Source organism: Sturnira hondurensis, unplaced genomic scaffold, assembly GCF_014824575.4.
Source record: "Sturnira hondurensis isolate 20B ecotype Veracruz unplaced genomic scaffold, ASM1482457v3 Scaffold0021795, whole genome shotgun sequence".
In the NCBI taxonomy this organism is placed as follows: domain Eukaryota; kingdom Metazoa; phylum Chordata; class Mammalia; order Chiroptera; family Phyllostomidae; genus Sturnira; species Sturnira hondurensis.
The window spans coordinates 2,597,472-2,622,518 of NW_028094426.1; the positions used below are offsets into that span (position 1 = coordinate 2,597,472).

Consider the following 25,047-nt stretch of genomic DNA (forward strand, 5'->3'; position numbering starts at 1 on the left):
CTTAATGGAGTTATCTCTTCATTTTTCTTCAGATCATCAAGTTAGTAAAACAAATGCAGGCTGATACGGCTTTTCAGACTGCAACCATTTAATCTGAAAGACATTTATTAAGAGAGTTGTTTTGGGATAGAAACATTTCTTAAAGATTAGGATCATGCTTTTTTCTCACACGGACTGTATATCATGGGCTTTTACAACTGCATTAATGTAATTTTTTAACTTGTGACAAAATGAAAACCTTGCTTTAAAAAAGATGAGTTTATTAAATTATTTGAATTTATTTTTGCTTTTAAAGTTCCAGTGATATATTAGCTTTAATGATAAGGGAATTTCAAAATCATCCTTGTGTTCTCTCTTATCTGCCTTGTCAACAGATTTATAATGCATACAGACTACATGTATTGTCTTTGCTAGTCCAGAGTCAAGATGTATTGATTCCACGTCCTCTTTAGAGCATGCATAGCAGAGACAGTGAATTAGTGTGTAATTAGTCTCTTCACTTCAACTATATTGAAAGTCTCACCAATATTTTCTTTCTACATCTTAGCGACATTAAATAAAAACATAATTAAAGAAAGACAGCTACCAAATCCCTAAAGTTTGTTTTTTAATTTTTTTTAATAGAAGTATTCACAATAAAATCAGAATGTAGATATGTCACCCAGAAATCTCTCAGAAGTCTCTGTAGCTTTTCAAACTGTGGATCAAAGTAAAAGGTCTGGGATTATCATTTTTTAATCCTTGCCTGAGGATACGTTTTATTGATTTTTTTATAGAGAGAGGAAGGGAGAGACTGAGGGAGAGGGGACCAAACCCAAAACTTAGGTCTGTGCCCTGACTGGGATCAAACCCGCAACCTTTCAGTGCTCAGGATGACACTCCAACCAACTGAGCCACACTGGCCAGGGCTTGGATTATTTTTAACATATTTAAAGGAATATGAAAGTTTTGTAAATATGATTTTATGGGGTGTCTTTTTTTTGGTTGGGATGTTCTCAGTGGCCTCAAGGACAATCTGCCTTTCTCATTCATCCTCTTGTAATAAAGTGACAGGCGTTTGGAGAGCTGAGAGTCAGGCTGCCCACTCAGAGGCTCTATCCTACCCATCCGGAGCAGCACCCAAATTAAAGACCCCAGAGATTCCATAAAAAACAATGACATGACAAAGAAGCCAGTACTGCAGAGGGGATCTTGACCCAGGGAGAACAGGAAGATGCCTACAAAAAAAAAAGTAAGTCTGTAGTTTATAACACATGTTCTTTGTTATCTTCTTTGCAGAATTTTGTAACTGCTGTTAGAGTTCACTCCTCCTCCAAGGATGAATCACCACTCATGTTGACTAAAGAAAAATAGATTTTATCAGTCTCAGTGAAAAAGGTAATTATCAGAGTGTACAGACCAGATGGCTTAAATTATTTTGGGGGAATTGGGTTTTGTCTTGGGGTCTTGCTTTTTAACTTACTGGCTATTTTATCTTGGTCACTTTTTAAGTGTCTGTCTACCTGTTTCCTGATGTGTAAAACTGAAATAATAATAGTACGTACAAGCACTTGATAATTGTCAGATGTTAGTGTAAGTATTGTTTTAAATCAATATGCTGGAGTAGTCTTTCTACCTGATGACTTTCTGGTAGAAAATGCCAACGTCTGGTAGGTAAAGGGAAGTGACGTTAACACTGAGCATTACTGTTGGGCCTGGGATCGAGCGAGTCGCTGAGAAAATCAAAAACCTGGTCCTTACTTAAAATCTAACTGTTTTCATGAAAATGTACAGGGGCAAATGTATTGAACTATATAGTTAAGATATTTTTACTTTTATGCACATTTTAACAAATAAAAAATTAGAGCAAAAAATAGACAATTGCTATGGCCCTCCTATACTGTAGAGTATGAAAAAAGAAAGATGCTTGCTGCCTAGTTGAAATTAGTTGGAATTAATAGCTCCCCCTTTTTGGAACCACTGTCTTGGTTATGAAGTAGAAATTATCACGAAACACCACTAACCTGGTTACCTTTCTAGAACTGGGCTCGGTTGTTAAGCTGAAGGATAACCAATGCCTACTTACAGGACAACCAAAGCAGTTGGTTTGCTCTGTGTCTCTGCGCTAATGGAACATGGTCTCTCAGAAAGTTTCAAGGAAATGTCTTACAGAGGAGCAGGCTAAATTAATCTGTGACCCACCAAAAGAAAGAAAGAGGTGTTTTTTTCCCCCCTGTAACTCTAGCAGAAAACCTCTGGGATAGAGTGTTTATCCCTATTCGTATCATGTGCCTGTCCCTGAACACTTGTCCTCAAACGTAGGGGGAGTGAGAAGAACACAGGCAGTCCCCAAGACCGCGTGGTTTGGGGGGGGCTGATTCCTAGAAGGAAGTGAAGCTAGGCAGGCGGCTCAGGCTCATACCTGTTCACATAGTATGTAAAGAAGTTTCGAGACATTCTCCTGGCCGATCACAATTTCAAAGTGGAGACAGGGGTGCTGACTCAGAGATAATTGTGGCTATTTAAGTGAGACCGCTGAGCACAAAAGCTGGGGAGAAGAAAGAGCATGGTGAGGGAGACTGATATTAGGATGTCGTGTCTAGAGCTGCGATTTTCAACCTTTTTCATCTCATAGCACCAATAAACTAATTACTAAAATCCTGCGGCAGATGTGACAAACAAAATAGGTATAATTTTGATTCATTCACATCAACTGGCTGTTGTTGTGTTGTCTGTTGTCATTTTTTTCATTCAACAGTTTAAGGGAAAATAGGTCAGTGCTCCTGACTAAATAGTTAGTATTGCATGTTTTAAAAATTCTTGTGGTATGCTGCTTTAAAATTTCTGGTCTATAACAATAATCAACTCACTGGATGCAAGAGCCAGTGAATAGAGGGAAGAATGCAGGGTGGTTTCCAGACATCCAGCTTGAGTGACTTGGAGGGTGGCAGTGACATTCCTACTGAAAAAGGAGGGCAGGAAGACAAGTCGAGGCAGAACAGAGGACAATGAATTTAATTTGGGACATGTTGTGTTGTAGAAAATAATAGTGAGTTGGAAAAGCATAAGTGAAACCAGGCTGTGAAGTTTTTGAAAACTAGAGTCTTCCAGAACTTTTAAGACGTACTAATTAAAAACATCGACAGAATGAAAAGAAAGGAGAAAAAGAAGAGATCAGTAACTGAGTTTCTTCTGGTAAAATAAACCTATTGTGCACTCTGTTAACTTTGGTTAAGCTAAGCAGTTTTGCCTTCCCTTCAGAATATCTTTGTTCTACTGCATTTTGTTATTACTAAGAATAGTTCTTTAAAGAATATTACTTTTCTCATTTAAAAGTAGTAAGAGGTATGATCCCTTCAATCTCACTCCTTTGAGATAGCCGTGATCAGTATTTTGAGGCATCCCAGGCACACACTCATACACACACAGATTTATTTAAAGGGGGTCTTCTCATCTATGTTCTTTTTTACCATGGACATTCCTATATTTTTAAACTGTCTTATTACTTATATTTTTATGTCCTCTCCCTTTTTTATTTCTTTATTTTCTTTATACTCTCTCCAGAACAACTTATATTAATGTTATATATGTATATACATACATATACAAATATTTAGTAAATTACATATGCACATATTTTATGTTTACTGTATACATACAAAACTGTGGAGGAAATGGTCAGTGTTTTAAAATCATTTCAGAAAACTAGGGTCACATCAATACACACATTTATGTACCTGGCTTTTCTAACTTAACAATGTATTGTAAAAATTGCCCCAAAGTCAGTTGCTTAGGTATCATGCAAGAGTGTGTCATCTACTTGAGACTGATTTCCTTAAGAGCAGAGACAGTGTCATGTTCATTTACTATAAAACCTCATATATCACAACATATAGTAGGAATTTAAGAATGAATATGTTGATATTATCAATAGTTTGAAGCCAGGCTGCTAAGAATGAAAATATTTTGACTGAACAATTTGTGAAAGCTCCTTTATGAAAAGCACAAAGTGACAGAATTCAGTACCCTGTGTGGTTGGTAATATTATTATCCCCATTTCACACATGAGGAAAATGAGGTGCATAGACTTAAAGTAACTTTTCCAAGAGCACAAAATCTATGCACTGTAAGGTTCTCCACCAGGGTCCCACAAGTGCCAGCCAAATGTGTTATCCCTCACGTTCTGTGAAGTGTACAGCAACTGTGATAAAATCAACACTCTCCAAGAGAGTAATTCAATCTTGAAGACTGACAGCGTGCTCTCTGCCTGGAGATTTCCTGTGCTGCTCAGTCTCCCCTTTACAGGTTTTCTCAGTGAATAGTGGACATGAATGCTCACATTCCATTTACAGAGAAAGATGAGATACAGTGAAGTGAAGTCACTTTATCAAATGACATACAGGAAGTCGGTAAAGGAAAGAGAGGAACTAGTTCTCTTGATCTCCAGGCTAGCATTCTGCCTTTCCAGAAAAACCTGATGTCTGGAAAACCCCACTAAGCTTAAGTTTTGTTACAAAAGTGGATCTCAACACTTGGTTAATTTATGACTTTACAGAGAGGAAGTGCAGGAAATGGGGTGCTTCACTCGGAGCTGGGAACACAGGGTCAGGCAGTGTGTGCTGTGCAGGTGACCTGTGTCAGGCTCTCCCAGAGAACATGCTGAAAGGCAGAGCCTAGGTCCGTCCACCGAATTGGAATCAGGGAGGGAGTCTGGAGTCTGGGTAGGGACTCTATGGGCTTCGCTTTTAATAAGCTTGTCAGACAACTTTTATGCATACTAATGTTGGAAAACAACTGTTTTGTTCTCCAAAGGGTATCCTTGGGCATTTTGGCTTAGTGGGAAAGGCAGACACTTATTGTGGGGCTCTTGGGGAAATGACTTAAATTCCCCAATTCTTATTTTTTAATATCTATAACATGGGGATCATAACACTTGGCAACTTATAGGGTTATCATAATAATTAAAAGGAATAGGTTAAAGAGTCTGGCACCCAGTGATTAACTATGATCTAGCCCAAATTAACCATCATAAGAATGGAAACTTATGAGGATATTTTGAAAACATGAATCTGATTAATTTGGATTTCAGTTTGGAAAGAATCTTGAAGAAAGAAAATCAGGAATTCGGTGATACACAGAGATAATCTCTAATGAAGATCAGGATTTTAAAACTCTGTATGATGTACAACTTAGTGACCAGACACATATAAATATCTCATAAAGCAATCACCCTGATTAGTCTAACATGTATCTGACACCACACATAGTTAATAGAATATCACCAACTATATTCCTTCTACCGTACTTCACATCCCTTGACTTTTTATAACTGGTGATCTGTGTGCCTTAACCCCCTTCTCCTTCTGTTCTGCCCATCCCCCAGACTCCCCCCACTTGGCAACCATCAATTTGTTCTTTGTATCTGTGAGTTTGTTTCTGTTGTGTCTGTTCATTTATTTTGTTTTTTTAGATTCCACATATAAGTAAAATCATATGGTAGTTGTCCTTTTCTGTCTGACTTCTTACATGTCAACTGTAATTGGGAAAGAAATTAATTTTTAAAAACACAAAACCAATGTATATTGCGGAAAGGTAAGGAATTATAAAAAGTATTTATACTGCCAATCTACATGTAAAATTCATAATTCCTTAATAACGTCAAATATGCAGTATAATTCTATGATTATTTCATGAATGTTTCTCTTTTATTTTTAAATGATTAGCTTTTTACTTGTTTGACTCAGTATCCAAATAAAGTCCTTGCATTATGCATTGTGACTGGTCAAAAAAAACCCCACACACAAAGCCCTATCTATGTGATTATGTGATGCACCGTCACTCCCTCGTGACCTTCTCTAGGAGCAGGTGGATGGGTAATGGGTTGGGAGAGCAGACCCAGGCAAAGGAATGGAGCAGAGGAGGGCAGCTGTGAAATACGTTCAGATGAGGCGGTGGTATTTAGATAGTGGTGATAAAACTATGACGAGTCATGCCAAGTGGCAAAGCAGTGAGGCCAAAACAAACTGGAAAACAGCAGCACAAACACAGACCTCTAGGGAAAAGCTTAGGACATGCCAATTCGGGACAACAAGAGGAAATGAGGTCTTCACAAATTACAGCTATGTACATGCATGATATGGAAAAATGCATATGTTTTCTCAAAAAGGGATATAACTCAAAAATGAAATTTAGAGCCAATTCTAATGAGCAATGTGAGAATTTTTATCAAGGGAGTTTTTTGGATGTGGTGAGTAAGTCACGCTCTCCCTTAGCTTTAGAGACCTTGACTGTGAAAATAATAATTGTGTCTCTTCAGGCCTGTTTCAGGGGGAGGAACCCTGATTCTCTAACGACACAATGGCACCTTGGCTTTAGTCTCATTTAATTTAAGTCCTATCTGAATTAGGGATTTTAACAAAATATTTCCATTAGTAGGTTTGCTGTGTTATATATCTTGTTTTATGTGCTATTGTGCATTGTTCTTTTATCCAAAAAAAAAAATTAAGTAGTGGGAAGAAAATAATGCCCTGACCGGGTAGCTCAGTTGGTTGGAACATTGTCCCCTTATGCCATGGTTGTCGGTTTGACCATTGGTCAGGGCACATACAAGGAAGCAACCAGCGCATGCATAAGTGGAATGACAAATCTCTCTCTCTCTCTCTCTCAAATCAATAAATACAAATTCTAAAAAAAGAAAATAATAAGTTACCGTTCACTGAGTACTTAGCCAAGGCTGGTTAAATCCTTTTCATATGTTATTTAGGCCCCATAAAAACCCTAGGAGGTGAGTACTGTTATGATGCCCACTTAGGAGAAAATTGAGGAGCAGGTTCTAAATGGTCAAGCTGAACAGGCCCTGAGGAAGAATTGGGTCCAGACCTAAGTCTGTGCACTAATTACCATATGTAGGGAAAAGAGGGGACATTCCCTGTTATCAGATGAAAATAATTTGGAAGGAAAGTTCTTTATTCCATCAGTGACTAGAGGAACCTGAGTGTGGTAGATTCTGTCAAACGCCTGCTCCTACATTTGCCCTGCTTTCTGTGCCTGAAATGATCACCTCAGAGTCCCGAAGCGTGGTGTTGCAGCAATGACATGAGCCATCTGTTACTGAATGTTTTGGCTACAAAGCCTTGTAAAGGATCCAGTAGGAGGGAAAAAGACCTGACAGGGTGAAGTCCGGGACAGGTCTGGTAATGACATCACTGGTGTGAGAAAACCGTTAACTGGTACCCCTAAGGGCTTCCTCATGCCTGCTCCTCAAGTTGATGGTGATCCTCTTGGAATTATTATCAGGGAATGATTCCTTCAACTGTCATATTGCTTAATTTTTTTTATCTAGAGTCAAAGATAATTTACCTAATGACAGAGAGAGAAAAGAAGTAAAGCATTTTAAAAGAGGCTGAAGATGATTTTCATTCTGTGGCTAAGAATACTTAGAATATTCTTTATTTTAAAAAATTAATAAGATTATGCTTACATTTATATTTGCCAAGTTTATTTTTGAAGCAAGAAAAAATAGGGAATTTTTTAAAGGTTTAAAAAGGTGTGGACTGGGTAAAAAAGGTGAAGGGATTAAAAAGGACAAATTGACAGTTAGGGTGTAGTCAGTAGTGTAAAGTATGGGACAGGAATACAGTCAAGAATATTGTAATAACTATGTGTGAGGTCAAGTGGGTACTTCAGATATTTGTGTGGATCACTTTGTAAAGTACATGATTGTCTAACCCCAATGCTGCACACCTGAAACTAATACAGATGCCAATATAAATGTCAGCTATAATTTAAAAATTAAAATATTTTTTTAAATGTGGAATTTCATAATGCTTGCATTTCAGCATAAGAAGCCAAAATAGGACAACACTTTTTTTTAATTGAACGCACTGACTAAGAAAGAATGCTTTATTTTACTTGCATAAATATATCAATTATTTAACAAAATCAAAATAAAATACATTTTTAATAACCACACACACACACACACACACACACAAACTTGCTGACATTTGGCCTCTGAGACGGGCGGGCCAGGGCCTGTACTTACCAGCAGACTATCTAAGAACAACTTTTGTTCCAGTCATACAGGAAAAAACATCTAAAAATTCTTACTTTTTTTAACCTCTCAGCTTCCAACAATGTGGCTGGCAGTTTACCATTTTCAAACCCGAGTTTATCTTAATCTCACATGTTTTGGCTTTGGGCCACATATGGTATTGAACTGGGGAGACCTACCCTGAACATCTCAACCCCATGATTGTCTCATCCCTGGGCAAAGACTTCACAAAGCATTTTCATGTTTGCTTGTACCTTGGTACCATTTATAAGTGAGCATAATTTAAGAGAGATAATCTTGACCCAAACATAAAGGAGCCACAAATCATTTAATAAGCAATTAAATAGAATAAGTAGTGATGTGTTTTTATCATTTAAAAAGGGAAGTGCAGCCCTGGCTGGTGTAGCTCAGTAAATTGAGTGTGGGCCTGTGAAGCAAAAGGTCTCTGGTTTGATTCCCAGTCAGGGCACATGCCTGGGTTGCAGGCCAGGTCCCCCAGTAGGGGACACACGAGAGGCAACCACACATTGATGTTTCTCTCCCACTCCTTCCCTTCCCCTTGCTCTAAAAATAAATAAATAAAATATTTTTAAAAATAAAAAGGGAAGTGCAAATTATGTAAATATTAGATGGCAAACAAAGGAAATTCGAAAGAGTTACAAGTTCAGCCAGGGAAGAACCAGTCATTCTCTGAGGGCAGGTTTCCTTGGCAGGTGGTGAGATGCTGAGAGGTCAATGAGAGGCCCCCCAGCTTGACAGAGAAGTTGCTTACAAGTTGGCCAGATGTGGCAAGAAGTTGGCAAGTTGGCAAGAAGTTCTGACAAGTTGCTTACAAAGTGGCCAGCTGTGGTCAGGGAGGGGCTGCTGCAGTTCATCCCACAGGCGTGGGACACGGGTACAGAGGGTGGTGAACAGGAGCTGTGCTAAGGGGCTCAGGAACTGGGGAATAGGTCAGAGAGGGTGTGCAAGATGAAGAAAGGCTTAATCCCAGACAGTGGCTGTGAGTAAAGGAGAGAGTATCAGAAACTGCCAAATGTGAGGTGTGGGGTCAGCAGGACGACTACGGCCTCTTAGTTTCTGTAAGGCCAGGTTGGATATTTTAGCATGCTTTCCAAAATGAGGTACTCAGGAAAATTGATTGCTAGAGTGTCATTACTACAATACTTTATTCAAAGGCCATTGATTGGTTTCTTTAAGACACTTCTTTGGTGTGTTAATATGATACCATTTCCATCTACCTTTTAAACTTTGAAATTTCCATGTATTGAAATTTAGACATGATTCTCAATATTATTTCCAACTGTTTTTGTCCCTACTTAATAACATCTTTATCTTTTGAAAGATAAGGCAAGCCTCACAATATTTTTGTGAATTCTACTTCCTGGGTATGGTAGGCAAAATTCTAAAAATGGTCCCCCAAGATTCCACACCCAATAGTCCCCAAAACCTGTGAAAGTGGTGTATTATATGGCATAGTGTTAACCTTTTAAAAAGATCTTCCAGGTGGATTGAATCTGATCACATAAACCCAACTAAAAGCAGAGTGTTCTCTGCTGTGTCAGAAGAGAAAGTCACCGAGAGTCAAGTCACTAGGATTCCGTGTGCTATTGATGGCTTAGAGATGAAAGGACCATGTGAGCAGGAGTGTGGGTTGGGTTGTCTCTGCAACCTGAGAGCAGCCTTGGGCTGACAGCCAGCAAGGAGCTATGTTCATCCAATAATCAGAATGCACTTGGGAACAGATTCCTCCCCAGGGCCTCCAGATAAGTGCTCGTCCAGCTGACAGTTTGACTTTGGCCTTGTGAGACCCTAAGAAGATCAAGCCAAGACCACCAGTTGTCTGGCTTTCAGAACTATGAGTTAATAAATGGGTGTTGTTGAAGTTGGTAAGTTTGCAACAATTTCTCACACAGCAAGAGATAAATGTGTTATCTGTGTGTCTAGGCAAATAGGACTCCTGGCTGGGTGATAGAATAAATAAACCTCATCTAAGTGTTTATTCTCTGTTTCCATGATCCTGTGGCTTTATCTTATATCATGTGTCCAATAGCATACATTCTACTTGCTGGGCACAGGAATATAATAAGGCCACAGTGTGCTTCTCTCTGTTGGCCTGAAATGAGTGATGCTACACCTAATTGGGTATCAGCTGGTGTAGGATTTAGCTCTGTGAATGCTGAAGTGAGCTTCACTTGCTGCCCTGTGCAGTGAAGTCACCCAGACAAGCTAATATTTTCCTGAATTGTCACTCACTCCTTGGAATTCTTTTTATTTACTGGAAGAAGATCTAAAATCAAAAATATATTACATGCTATTAAAGATTGAGGTGTTGAGGATGGAAAAAACCCAAACCATACACTGTAATACCAGGGGAATTTTCAAAAGGTCACTGGGGAATGCAGCAGTAGCTGCTGGCGCATGTGGACAAATGTTCTGTTGGGGGGAGAGTGTGCTGCTTGCGTCCTCGTGATTTGCCTCAGTGATAAGGAAAGGCTAGGCGAAGTAAATCAGAAAGGCCTGCCTGCCCTTTAGAACTGGAACTGTGATGTGTCTCCTGATCCGGCCTTTGGGAACCTTGATCTAGAGCAGAAAAACACCTGCTTTATGTTTTATCTTCTTTCTCCCCTAGTCATGGGTGTGCAGGGAGGCAAAAGCCCAAGCAAAACCCCGTCTTTGGGCTTGACAAATTAATAGTGTGGTATTACCCTTACATCTCCTACCGAGGGCTCCACCCCATATGGGTAGAACTGGGTTGGAGCAGTCATGAGTTGCAGCCCCTGCTCTGTTCTCATTAGTGTATAAGAAGTTTCTCATTTTAAAACTGGGGAAAATGATAGTAGCCTGACAGGGCTGTCCTGTCGGTTAGGTGGGAGGAGTGTAGAGAGCCCCCAGCACCGTGCGGCCGCTGTGAGGGCTCTGTGGGGCAGCGAGGGCATGTTCTCCTTCCCTCGTCTCTGGGGAAGCACAGGGTTGCCGGCCTGGAGCACACTGGTCGATTCCTGATATGGCTCCTGCGGTTTAAAAGTCACTTCTTCTGGCTTCCAGTTGGCAATGTCCAAGCAGCACAAGAGTTGCAGGACCGAAGGGCTGTTAAGTCAGCAAAAATGTGCCAGGTACTTTCAAATACTTGAAGGGCAGTGTTTAGAAATAATCCTGAAAAATAAATGACAATCTGTGTATGTAATGATATATTAGAAATACACACATAGTCGCCAATCATTCTCAATTATAATATATGCCATTGTGGAGAAGTACAGAGCCCTGTATAATCCTTTAGCAGAATTTCCTAGGTAACTAATGTCTGTGTTGGATTTTATTGTTTATAAAGTCTTCCACAACCATTATTATAACAATTCTTTTGGTTATAATACAGTGTCATTGTTGTTATTATCCCCATTATATGAATGATGACATTATAATTCAGAAAGGCAAAGTGACTTGCCTGAAGTTGTTCTTTAAATTCTCAGACAATATGATTATTATTTTCTCTCTAAGTATCCTTATGAAAAGAAACCTACTTCCAAGGAATTATTATGTTCAACAGAGAAAAGATGGATTAGTTCTTTTATGCCATCAGGAGATCAAATTAGTGGTTATCACTGCATGATACAATGATTTTAAAACAATCTAAATTTGTTACCAAGACAGATAAATTAAGAAATTAAAGCTATAGACCTTCAGTGTGTTTGTATGTAAGAATGTAATGAGAAATTGGGTTTTATGTAATTGTGACATTTAGACAGGAGAAGGAAACTTGCAAAGGATTTTCTAGGCTGTTCTGTTTCTCCAAGTCATTTATGACATAAATCTTTGAGAAAAAAGAGACGTGCTTTGAAGTTTACTTTCATTTCCAAATGTATATTTGTGACCATAGGAAAATAAATTTGTTACTTGTAAATTCAGTTGAAAAAGATTCTGGAGTCACATCCACTTTGAAGCTCCTTTATTACCACTCCATATCTCAGTTCTGAAACCACTTTCATATAAAAATATCTTCAACGCCCTGGCTGGTGTAGGTCAGTGGATTGAGTGCAGGCCTGCAAACCACAGGATCGCGGTTCGATTCCCAGTCAGGGCACATGCCTGAGTTGCAGGCCAGTTCCCGGCAGGGGACTCACAAGAGGCAACCATACATTGATACTTCTCTCCTTCTCTCCTTCCCTTCCCCTCTAAAGATAAATAAGTAAAATCTTTAAAAAATGTATCTTCATCCGTTTTTCTCCCTCTGTCTACATTTTGAAACAGAATCTCGGTAATAAAAGTGCTAAGGACAATGTTATTATAAATAGTGTAGGAAAAGGAGCCATAAACTGACCCTTTGGAGCGTGTGTTTTAGGAGAGGGCCATCTTATACCTTTTCCTTGGAGATACCATTAGAAATTACAGATTGGTTATGTGAAATCAATATTTGGGCATTTTTTTCCTCCCTTCAACCACTCAGGTATTGCTTCTCCTCCAATAGATACCTTCTCCATTGCTGCTCAGGTGTGAGTGTTTTCCATGGTTACCAAAGCACAGGGCCTGGAGGATTGCATGCAATTTGCCATAGGTTAGCTTTGCATTAACATGTACATTTTAATTTCTGTGATAATGGCAGCTCTACACATTTAACTATGGTTCAACCTAGAACGATGCTGCCAAAACGGTGCCGGTGGACTTCTGCCTTAAGGTGGTAAGATTTAGGGAATCGGACACAATCAATGAAATGGAAAGAAATCTGTCATCTGGGGAAAAGCATAGGCCTTTTAGCTAAGCATGGAAGTAACCATAAACCAGATTCTTTCCTTCCAGATGGGGGAGCTGTAGGGAGTAACTGTGGGCCTTCTGATTGGAGGGTAAAATGAGTACACAGGAGGCTGTGGCCTGGGGCAGGGGAAGTCCTTGGGAAAATGAAAGGAAGAGCTGAGCTATCAGCAGACGTTCTGTTCCTGTCCCTACTCTTTACTCTGTTTGTTGTATATTCTTGTGTTACTAGAGCACCTGAGTTAATGAGAGCTTTTGGTCTTTATCTTGTGATTATGAGAAGAAATGTACCATGTACCAGGTATTGTTTGGGGTTGATGAGAACAGAGAGCTGCCTGACCAGGGCCAAGTGTCCATCAGGAGGACTGAGCAAGGCCAGGATACTCTCAAGTGGGCCAGAGGTCAGGGTGCTGCCTCAGTGATTTATCCAGACCAGTCCACATATAACAGGCTGTGAAATGGGGTTTTCCTGGGGGATTACAGGCACATCCCACTCTCCACAAAGAGTGACCTCACCAGGTGGGCCAGCTGCCTCCCACCAGGGTGCAGTGAGAGGTGCCAGTGCTGAGAACTCGCCCCAACCCTAAGCACTTTCCATGCCCCTCCCACCCCCACCCCCCCATCCTCCCCATTGCCTAGAAGCCTTCCAAATTAACATGGGGGGGGGGGAGATAAAATGCTGCTTTTTAAAAGGTGCTATTTTTGTGAAGAGAATGAATTCTTTCTTCATTAATACATTATCACCTCCCAAGATAAGGAAGGAAAATCCCAGAATAATTGCCATAAAGTTTGTAGGGGTGGGGTGAAGGTTGGAGTGGGGGTTGGGGGGTGGAGGGGAGGGGTGCCTGATGTCTCTGCCCTTCCTGCTTACTCAGGGTCAAAAACTAAGGACATCTTCTTTGAAATTTGAGGCCATTGGACTCTCTCAGTGCTGGTGGCTGCTGAGACACAGGGAAACGGCAGCCAAGAGAGAGACTGGCTAGACAAAGAGGTTGTGCAGGCAAAGTGGAGCGCTCACTGCCCAGGGTGACGAGGACGTGAGAGTTGAGTGGGATGGGGCCAGGCCATTTTGGGGAAGAGGAGTTCTCTGAACCAAGGGGCTGTGGGGCTAATGGCCAGTGGCAGGAGCTGGAGGTGGGCGAGTGGTCTGGCCAGGGATCTCCTCCAGCTCCAGAAGAAGCCTTGCAGTGGGAAGTCTATTTTCCAGACCAGCGTCTGAACCCCTGACACACAGTTGGCCACGAAGCCAGTCATTCTAGATAGGCCAGAGAGGATCCTAGTTTTGCCCAGTCATTGACCCCATTCCTTCATGTTCTCAGGGCTCCCGCACCAGAGGAGCCAGCACCTGGAAAGGGAGAGAGATGTCTGCTAGGGCAGGGCAGAACCTCAACTCCTGTCTCCACCACTCACCTTCTCGTACAATCAGCCCAGCCTGAGTTAAGGAGAGAAAAGGAACAATATTTGAATCCAGAAACACTGAAGTTGTAAAATGAATGGTACTGTGTATTAAATGCAGTTAGACTGTCTAATAAGCACAAGTGCCTGAAATGTTTTATGGGAACTGATCGGCAAAGGGGTAAAGGAGAGCGTCAACAGAAATATTTGGAGGCAGTTCTTTATCAGAAGAAATGAGAGGTTTTTTGCTTATGCACAGAGCAAATCGAGGCTCTCCAACCAATTGGGGCAGATGTAACTGGGCAGACTCAGGAGTGTAAGAACACAGCACACCTGGCCAGATGAGTGCTACCGAGAAGGGAGGGAGAGAAGGGAAAAAGAAAGAAAATAGGCAGGGAGTACAGCTCTTTATCCGCATCTGCTAAGCACAGAGGGCTGCTGGCGCTTTGGTAATGGGCCCGAGGAGCTGCCCTTGATGGCACCCGTGTGGAGGGGGTGCTGCACTTGATCTAATCATCGCGTAATAAGCAAAACCTCGCTCTGTCATAATTGTCATTTAAGTGACTTCCTCTGGATTGAACAGGCATAATTCCTTTCATCATCAAAATCTTTCATCATTTTTATCCCCCTTCCTTTGCTCGCTGAAATGTGGTCCCTTTGGCCTTTTTTTTTTTTAAGTATTTTAACAGGAATCATTTTCTAAGTCTTTCATTTCCCTTCATGTGCATAAGCAATCATTCAATTTCATGCCTTGAATGTAAGAAGCAGCAGCTAAATCAATACTACTGAACACATTTGCAAGAGAAAAGAATTTTTAAATAAGGTTCCCTACTTACACAAGTAGATGAGCTGTCAGGATAGATGATTCCTCCTGTTTCTGGAAAACAGAATAGGAATAGATTCTTTGCACTCAGATGGAAAGAGTTTCTTGTTATTTTTTAAAAACCAAGTATGTCCAAAATATAAGGCAATATCTGTAGTTACTTGGATAAAGTGCTGCCCCTGAGATTGCCTGCTTTTAATTAAAAGAATTTTTTTTTGATCAGGGAAATTTTTATCTTCCTCACTTCCCACCTGGCTAAATGTAACATGAAGTTGCCAACACTAGTTACTTTTAAATTGAGACTTTTATTGGAAAATCAACATAGATGGCTGCTTCCATCAGTGTGAAAGGCCACAAATACATCATCTTGAATGCTGGGAGGAATTTTCTAGAATATAAATTTTACTCCCACATGATTTTGATTTTGTAGGAGACCATAACTTTTGGAATTCCTAATAAAGAGGGAAAAGCCTGTTGTTTTTAGTGGATGGTTTTAGAAAAAATAATATTACGTGTTCTGGCAGCATGAACTCTTAAAGTCTGTGCAGGTGCCTCATAAATGCCCAGGTTCAGCCGGTGTCAGGAACACGTTAATGGCTTTGATACTGTTAATGACATGGGCATTTACTGTCTGGTACGACACCACCGGGAGCGTACAGCAGACACACTTGGATCTCAGATCTAAGAAAAGCCCCCGTGAGTTACACTGGAAAAAATAAAGCAATCACATGTATTATCGGCTATAGATATCGGAGGTTTTCTTCCTGCCCAACAATCTTCTTAATATATAATTTTTAAAAATATCACTTGATTTAAAACTATTATTTTCTAGATTTCCTTTCCATAACATTATTTATTTCATACATCAGTGAGGGTACCCTCTCTGCTAAATAACAATTCTCATGAAACATTTTCAGTGATGGACTAAATTTTTCAAAGAAATTCTTTTTTTATTTGTTCTTTTCTTTACTTTGGGGGGTACGGGGAGGATATTTATTTGAGCCCGTCCAACCCACCTCTGAAGAGGCTGTGCTCTCCGGGTTAATGGAAAGGGCTGTGAGAGTACCTCAGACCTTAGTACCACACTTCTTGGTTCCTATGATCTTTTTTTTTAAGAACGCTATGCACTTTTCAGTATTTTTAAAGTTGACATTTAAATTTTNGTCCAAAATATAAGGCAATATCTGTAGTTACTTGGATAAAGTGCTGCCCCTGAGATTGCCTGCTTTTAATTAAAAGAATTTTTTTTTGATCAGGGAAATTTTTATCTTCCTCACTTCCCACCTGGCTAAATGTAACATGAAGTTGCCAACACTAGTTACTTTTAAATTGAGACTTTTATTGGAAAATCAACATAGATGGCTGCTTCCATCAGTGTGAAAGGCCACAAATACATCATCTTGAATGCTGGGAGGAATTTTCTAGAATATAAATTTTACTCCCACATGATTTTGATTTTGTAGGAGACCATAACTTTTGGAATTCCTAATAAAGAGGGAAAAGCGTGTTGTTTTTAGTGGATGGTTTTAGAAAAAATAATATTACGTGTTCTGGCAGCATGAACTCTTAAAGTCTGTGCAGGTGCCTCATAAATGCCCAGGTTCAGCTGGTGTCAGGAACACGTTAATGGCTTTGATACTGTTAATGACATGGGCATTTACTGTCTGGTACGACGCCACCGGCAGCGTACAGCAGACACACTTGGATCTCAGATCTAAGAAAAGCCCCCGTGAGTTACACTGGAAAAAATAAAGCAATCACATGTATTATCGGATATAGATATCGGAGGTTTTCTTCCTGCCCAACAATCTTCTTAATATATAATTTTTAAAAATATCGCTTGATTTAAAACTATTATTTTCTAGATTTCCTTTCCATAACATTATTTATTTCACACATCAGTGAGGGTACCCTCTCTGCTAAATAACAATTCTCATGAAACATTTTCAGTGATGGACTAAATTTTTCAAAGAAATTCTTTTTTTATTTGTTCTCTTCTTTACTTTTGGGGGTACGGGGAGGATGTTTATTTGAGCTCATCCAACCCACCTCTGAAGAGGCTGTGCTCTCCGGGTTAATGGAAAGGGCTGTGAGAGTACCTCAGACCTTAGTACCAGACTTCTTGGTTCCAATGATCTTTTTTTTTTAAGAAAGCTATGCACTTTTCAGTATTTTTAAAGTTGACATTTAAAATTTTAAATTATAAGTAAATTCATTTTTTTTGTTACTAGGAGGTAAAAAATAGTGAACATCTGATAAAATGAAATGAGGATCGTCTGTAGTTGGCTAAATATTTCATGTGATTCAATTAAATACATTTTAATTACCTCACAAAATAAAGCACAGTGAATAGCAAAGATGGCAAGTATAATTTATAGCTGTGGGTTTTTCCAAAGTATCTTAAATTTTGGGGTAGTCTAAGAATTACTCTGGTTATAATGAAAATAATCAGTGTCTCTGCTCTGTATTTCCTTGATTGCTCTGAATTTAGAAAAATGACAAAATGGGCTAAAATACCTTCCATTTTAATGCAAACTTCACTGTAACAGATACAATATAAGACAGGGGAAGCTAAGAGTCCCTGCTTGTTTAAGGTGCCTTGATAAATGAGTGGAACCTTCTCCCAAACCAGTCTTTCCCTCTCAGCCTTTGCAGGGCCTCGGAGGCTTTCTATCTTAGGGCAATGCCCAGCAGTAAGATTTGGTGTGTGTGTCTGAAGGTATGCCTTCCTTCTCCTTCTCTATTGGGGGAAGGACTGTGGAAACATAACCTTGTTTTCAGGCAAATCAATTTTTGGAAAGAGCACATATCGAAGTTGAAGATTGGGAAACTGAGTCCCTTAGGACTGTTTGCATATGTAAACCCCGAGCATTTGCAAAGACCACCTATCTAGGCCATATCTTCCTCCATCTTTTAAAACCAGTTTTAAAAGAATTTTATAAGGCAACAGGGGAGTGAGTCTTGACCTACTCCCAGTCCATGGCCTTTTTGTTACACTGATTTTGATTAATTAAGAGAATAGGTAATTAATGACAATGTCATTATTCAGCATGTGCTGATAAATGGTTCTTGGGAGAAGGTGGAAGTCTGATTTATAGTGTTTGCCTATTTCCATGGTGTAAATACTCCCACCATGGCCTATTTCAAACTATAATATGAAATAATTTGGATTCCAAAATTCCCGAAATTGGCAGTCAGCTCTCAAGCTCTCACAAGCCGGTGTAAGCCAGCTCCAGCACATCAGTATGTCACGATTTATTAACTACACTGCTCTGATCAGAGTCAGCTGGGGAAGTAGCAACTTTAGGTGTCTACCTGACATCTCCCTGGCCATCTGTACCATTCTCTGACCTTGAACCTAGAATGATGACTGACGTGTTCTTCCTTGATGACAGCTCAAACTGTGGTTTTCCTTCAAGCGCAAGCCATACTGTGCTTCTGGGACCAAAATTATGCAGTTGAGCAAATGTCTAGTTTTTAGTATGTCTTATAAAGCATACTTGTTAATTGGCCTATTATTTTATTTATTTATTTATATTTATAAAATACTATTTGAACTTGAAGGTACCATTGTACTTAATGGACCATGTCCTCTTGATTTGGTCCCCTGGAAGCAGACCCTGCAATGAGGATTTGATGCAGTTCAGGAGGTGCAGGGAGCAATAGGGGAACCGCAACCAGTACAGAGAAGAGAAGGTAACCGACAATAGGTGCCTTATTAGCCAGCTACCAGAATGAGTGGCTGGAGCTCAGACTTGTGGGTAAACCCTAGGAAACAATGTAAACACATGCTTCAGAATTACCCTGCTGGAGAGGCAAGGGTGTCACTGGCTAAGGGGTGCTTCTGAGGTTGCTCATGGCCCTTCCATTTTGCTAGATATGTGGGAGGATTGACCTTCATTTCTTGGAAGTATCCTCTGACAAGAGATGCAAATATTGGCAGCTAGACGAGGCCCAAACACATTGAAAAGCCAAGAAGTGAGGGTGGGCACTGATGATGTCTGCTGTTTTAAAACTTGCAATAGATACGTTGATATTATTGCTTTGTCTAGAAACTCCAGTTCTTTATACAACAAGTGGGTGGCACCTAGCAAACTCAAGTCAATCATATTCTGTCTTAACCAGGGTTTCTCTCATTAGATGGATGTCACACTCTCACAGGAAAATGGCTCCAAACACAAAGCCAGGGACCCCGCCTATTGTTACATGCATGATGATTTGAAAGTCATTGCTTTAGAAATTGATTCCCAAATACTGGCCCACTGAGGGGGAAAAGGGAAGTCTATTGTGAAATAACCATCTGGGGTTCTTGTGTTAAAAATAGATCCAGGGATGCCCTCTAGCCTCTCTTCTCTAGGGGCGTGTCTTTAGATACACGTTTGTCCATTTCGAGCTGACCAAGTGAGAAAATATACCGCTAGTTAGAGGAAAACAGCAGAGTCAGTGCAGTGTTCATGGGACCAGGGAGCACCTTAAAGGGCTGGAAGCAGGAATGGTTCCTAAACAAGACTCTGTAACTATGTTTGTAACGTTGTTGAATTCTTAAGAGCCTGGTGGGGCAGGCTGCACCTTTTCCACATCTGGCGAAACTGAGATCGAAAGTGAATGCATCTCTATTGCCTGAGGGTAAAGATAGCCCACCAGTTCTGCATTCATAGCCTTACCTATCTGATTAGGAGTGGACTGAGGGCGGGGGGGCACCTGCAGACTTGCATTGCTCTAGAAATCTAGACCAGCACAGTGGCCAATTTGATGTTCCTTCGGAAGCTGGCAATGTTTGGGTGTAAATGGAGAGAAGGAAATATAATGGCTGTGGGTAAAAGGGTGAGTAAATGGGCTATGCAGTGAGGGAAATCCAATATATATTAACACCTAGAAATAGGCTCAGAGAAGATGATACTGTCCTTTCACCCAGTTTATCAGATGCCTCGAAAGGCCGTATATTGTTGACGCCCCTCCTGCCTTGGGAACCTGACAAGATGGAAGGAAAGCCTGCAAACTTGAGTGGCGTCTCCTAGAAAACATTTTCATGTGATGCGCTGGTGATGGGCCGGACAGTTACCCATGACTGGGTGGGGCTGGAGTAATGTGCTGGTACCTGTTGACCTTAATGGTTGTTTTGCTATTAGAGATTTGTGTTTGGAGACCAAGGGTGGACTTGATCCTGTGAATTATAAGAAATATACATTTGATCTTTGTCCCCATCTCTGGCACAGAGTTTGTAAAACCCTTGGAATTTCCTAAGTGAAAGGAGTGATAAAGGTGTCTGGATATTCATAACAAACCCCTTTCAATCACACCTGAGTTTGTGTTAATAAGGAGACTTTGGGAAAGCACCTAAGGATGCGGAGGCTGGTTGTTAGGGGAACTGAATGTGCAGTTGGAGGGTTGGAACTTTCAGTTTCTCCTGAAAGGTGAAAACAATCACTATTAATAGTCACTGATTTAATCGATTGTTTCTGTCTAATGAAGCCTCCATAAAAACCCAAAAGAACAGGGTGTAGAGAGCAGCCATGTTGCTGGACATGTGGAGACTGGGGAGAGGGGTATACCCAGAGAAAGCGTGGAAACTCTGCACCCCTTTCCACATGTCTTGCCCTACGCATCTCTTCCATCTGCCTGTTGTCGAGTGATATTCTATTGTAATAAACCAATAAGCTTGATTCATTGTTGCTCTGAGTTCTATGAGCTTCTCTAGTAAATTAACTAGAACTGAGGAGAGGGCTGCAGGAATCTCTGATTTACAGCCAGTTGGTCAGAAGCACAGGTGACAACCTGGACTTGCTGTTGGCACATGAAGAGTGTGTAGCGGGTAGGTGTGCTGGACTGTGGAATCTGATGCTGTCGCCGGGTAGGGAGTGTCAAATTGAGTTGAACTGTAGGACACACAGCTGAGAATTACCTGGTGTGGGGGAAAAATCTACACATTGGAATTGGTGTCAGAACTGGAATTGGTGCCAGAATCTTAGAAGCAGACCTGTGATGTTCACCAGCTCTGTGCAAGCACTGTGAGAGCAACTCTTTTCCCGTAGTCAGTGACACAGCTGAATGATACTTTGCCTCTTTCCCATGTCCAATCCCTCCAATAAGTGCCCTCCCAGATTCTCTGCCATAAACACAGCATGTTAAAAAATTCTTTACATATATTATTTCCTTAAAAATGAGATGAGGAATTTGGTTAATTGTAGAAACGCTTCCTAGGAAATCTTCCCTGACTTCACATTTCTCTGGCCTTCCCCACCCCGGTGGAGACTTCCCTTACAGTACTTGCTGCCTTTCAGGAAATGATGGGGTATGTGTTGGTGGTTCCTGCAAGACTGCACCCTGCAGCAGGGAGGGATGTGGTTTCACTCAACTTTGTATCCTTCTCCTTTAGCAGTATCTGGTAGATAGTACCTATTAATAAATAGCTACTAAGCAAAACCACATTGCTGTTTAGGAACATATGAAGGAAACCCAGGAAGATAAGCATTCTTCATAAAATGAAAACATTTATGAACCCTTTTGGAAAGGGAATGTTCATCTTATAAGCTACAAAAACTAATAAACTTTCATAAGCTTGCAGTTGTATTTAATTCCTAAAAGGATTCATTTGGTTAGTGTTCTTTGGCAAAAATATTTCAGCTACCCATGACTGTGGACCAATCACTCATGCGTGTCTGTATTGAGGTTTTTGTTTTATTTTTTTTTTTAACACCAGAGACTAGGCCTTATATAATAGGACATAGTAGACAGCAACACTGTCTATGATCATCATAAAGGCTGTTTGAAGATGAAACCCTTAACTCAAAATAAAGAATTTTTAGTGAAAATTACATCATATGTTAAAATGCACTAATGGAGGCCCTGGCTGGCGTAGCTCAGTGGATTGAGCTCGGGCCTGCGAAGCAAAGGATCGCAGTTCAATTCCCAGTCAGGGCACATGCCTGGGTTGCAGGCCAGTTCCCTGCTGGCCAGTTTCCAGCAGGGGACTCATGAAAGGCAACCATACATTGATGTTTCTCTCCCTCTCTCCTTCCCCTCTAAAGATAAATAAATAAATAAAGTCTGTAAAAAATATATTTTAAAAAATGCACTAATGGAAAGAGAAATGAGAAGGAGGCTAAATAAAAGACAGTGAACTCATTAAAAATGTCTTCTCAACAACTTGTATAAAATTATGCAAAAATATTGGTAGTCTGATGACCTGAGAAATTGCCTTCATGGAAGATGACTATGAAATGAAAGGTTTTCAAAAGTGGTTTATGGAAATATGTTTTACTATTTGGAGATGTTATATAAATTTTTTTCCCTGTGGAGTTCTAAAGCTAGGTTTGAAACACTGTCCCTGATGGATTCTTAAACGGGTTTGGCTTCGACCGGAGCACTTCTGAGGTTTCCTTCCCATCCACAAACTCTATGATAGTGGCTGTACATTTCAAGTTGTGTCAGAATACATTTAATTCAAGAATAAATTCACTTTTATAAAGCGAGAAAATGCCCCAATTTGGTGATAATGATGCATTTATTTTGAGCTCCTGGGCATCAGATTGCTGTGGAACTGAATCATAGAGAAATTACAGTGTGCAAATGAAGTGGTGGAGATACAGGAGCTTGTTCCCGTGACATTAAAATTAATCTTATCTGGGAAGGGATGCTGAATGTTTCGGGAAAAAACGTTCTCGGATGAATGTTGGATTTCATGTTATGACAGCAAAAACCATCATTTGGTGTCCATTGATTTTGGCTAGGATCTTCTTATGATAAAACAAGATTTTCTCTTTTTTCTCCATCTCTCTTTCTATTTTACCTTAGAGGTTACATTGTTAGCTCTGACTTTGGTCATATTTTTATGCCATTACTGGTAGCAGCTCACAAAAAATAGTGGAATTGCTGAGGCAGTCATAGTATGAAAAAGTAACAGTTATCTCACTCAGTGTTTATGGAGAAAAGAAGAAGAAAGACAATATGAAAACACTGACTTCTTAAACACAAGCAATGATCAAAGCGCTCTGTAAAAAAGGCCAGATTTATGGCCTGGGAGACTGAAGGCCCTACTTACTCACTGAAGAGGCACAGAGGAGTTGTCTCTGCTCACTGGTGACTCATCCTGCTGAGCTGGGAGGTTCGCCCCCAGAGGAGAGGGTAATTTAGTTTCGAGGGTGGTTTAGTCTTCTTGTTCAGTTTACTCACAAAGGTGCTAATTAGAGGAAATTGTTATGGAGTTATTTTTTCACTTTAACATCTGTTTCCTGTGAGCTGGACACAGAAAACTAAGGCATTCTGTAGGAGTAGTGGGAGAAGTTGGATGGCAGTGATTTTGAGTCGGTGTGATAAGAAATAGAGTGTAATGCAGAGGCCTGTGTATAAAATAATCAGAACCTCATCAATCCACAAACTTCTCATGTCCAGGTTAAGAAACTGGTCATGTTAAGATTAGAAACCATATGCCTTGGTTGGTATAGCTCCCTGGATGGAGTGTGGGCCTGTGAACCAAAGGGTCACTGGTTCCATTCCCACTCAAGACACATGCCTGGGTTGCAGGTCATGTCCTCATTAGGGGGTGCACAGGAGGCAACCACACACTGATGTTTCTCTCCTTCTCTTTCTCCTTCCCTTCCTCTCTCTAAAAATAAATAAATGAAACCTAAAAATGAAAAAAAAAAGATTAGAAACCACAGTAGATAATGCTTTAAAAAAAAGAAAAACAAATAGCTTTTGCACAAAAAGGATGTTAGAGGTGAGAAAATACATACATGCTTACTTTTTTTCTTAGAAATTTGGTTAATATTTATGCCTGGCATTATTCTGAGTGCTTTGCATGTATTAACTCATTCAGTCCCCACCGCAGCTAGAGAGATGAAGTAGATCGTTTTATCCTCATTTTGCAGAGGTCAGACAAATGTGTGCAGCAGGCAAGGAAACTGAGGCATGAAGTGGTTAAGTAACAAGTGAGTGAGTGGTGGTTCTAGGATTCTAATTCCAGCGGTCTTACCACTAAAACTAGAATGAAACAGCTCTATGCTTTGTCTGTATAGAGAGAGGAACAATTAGGATACATTACATAATAGAAATGTGGTAGTCTATTAATAAAGAGTTTATCTGAAACTAGCCCAAGTACCTCATTCAAGTCTTGCCTAGCAAGGAAATATATTGAGAACTTAGAATTAATAACTTCCAGAATCTCATACTGTGATACTTTAATACTGGCAAGCTCTCATCTACATCTGTTGTGTTCCCCACAGCTCCTCACCCCACAATGTTCTATATGACTCCAAGTGTGAACAATAATTTGAATATTCGAGCCAGGATCTAGTGGAGAGGTTAAAACCGACTCTTGTTTCCATAGTACATTGCCTGTGGGGAGCTGCTAAATACCTGAGAGAAGTTGTAAAATAATACTCTCCAGATGATCTCTTTTTCACTATGTCATATAAAGCCCATCAGTGTTATTGCTGTTGTTGTGGTTTTAGTCCATATTATATTGTTATAATGCTGGTCATACACACGGGCAGTGAAATCTAGTAAGTCTTTACCAGCTTAGGAAAAAAGGTTGATGGAAAATCATTTGTAGTACAGGAAAATATGCTGCTTAAAAATATGGGTTCCAAGTACTTATTCAGCAAACTTAATGTATCTATAAAAATTAAAAGCCCTGGCTAGTGTAGCTCAGTGGATTGAGCACGGGCCTGTGAACCAGACAATCGTGGTTCGATTCCCAGTCAGGGCACATTCCTAGGTTGTGGCCCAGTTCCCGGCAGGGGCCAGTTCCCAGCAGGGGATGCACAAGAAGCAACCATACATTGATGTTTCTCTTCCTCTCTCCTTCCCTTCCCCTCTAAAGATAAGTAAATAAAATATTTTTTAAAAAATTAAAGATTTAGAGTGTTGATAAAACTCTCCTATAATTTTCTTTCCATTCTATCTATAGGGAGCTGTTTTCTGCTGTTTCACTATTTGTTCATTTGTTGAAGAAAGTAAAAATGTATTACTCTGTCTTTTTTATTATCATCTATTTCTTGGCATAAGAAAACCATTCTCTATTGGAACCAAAGAGACCCTAGTTAAACCTCTA

The 25,047-nt window shown here is 40.2% G+C and overlaps 1 long non-coding RNA gene across 5 annotated transcripts in view; it reads left to right on the forward strand.

Moving 5' to 3' along the window:
- The window catches only part of LOC118978386 (uncharacterized), a 97,978-nt gene that overhangs the window by 38,312 nt on the left and 34,619 nt on the right, over positions 1-25,047 (forward strand). For 3 of the 5 annotated variants that reach the window (XR_005064704.1, XR_005064700.1, XR_005064701.1), the window contains exon 2: positions 1,279-1,377. This is a non-coding gene — a long non-coding RNA (uncharacterized LOC118978386). Of the gene's footprint in view, positions 1-1,278; positions 1,378-11,944; positions 11,959-19,908; positions 20,100-25,047 lie in introns of those variants that run through there. The other 2 variants (XR_005064703.1, XR_005064702.1) reach the window with 2 other exon arrangements.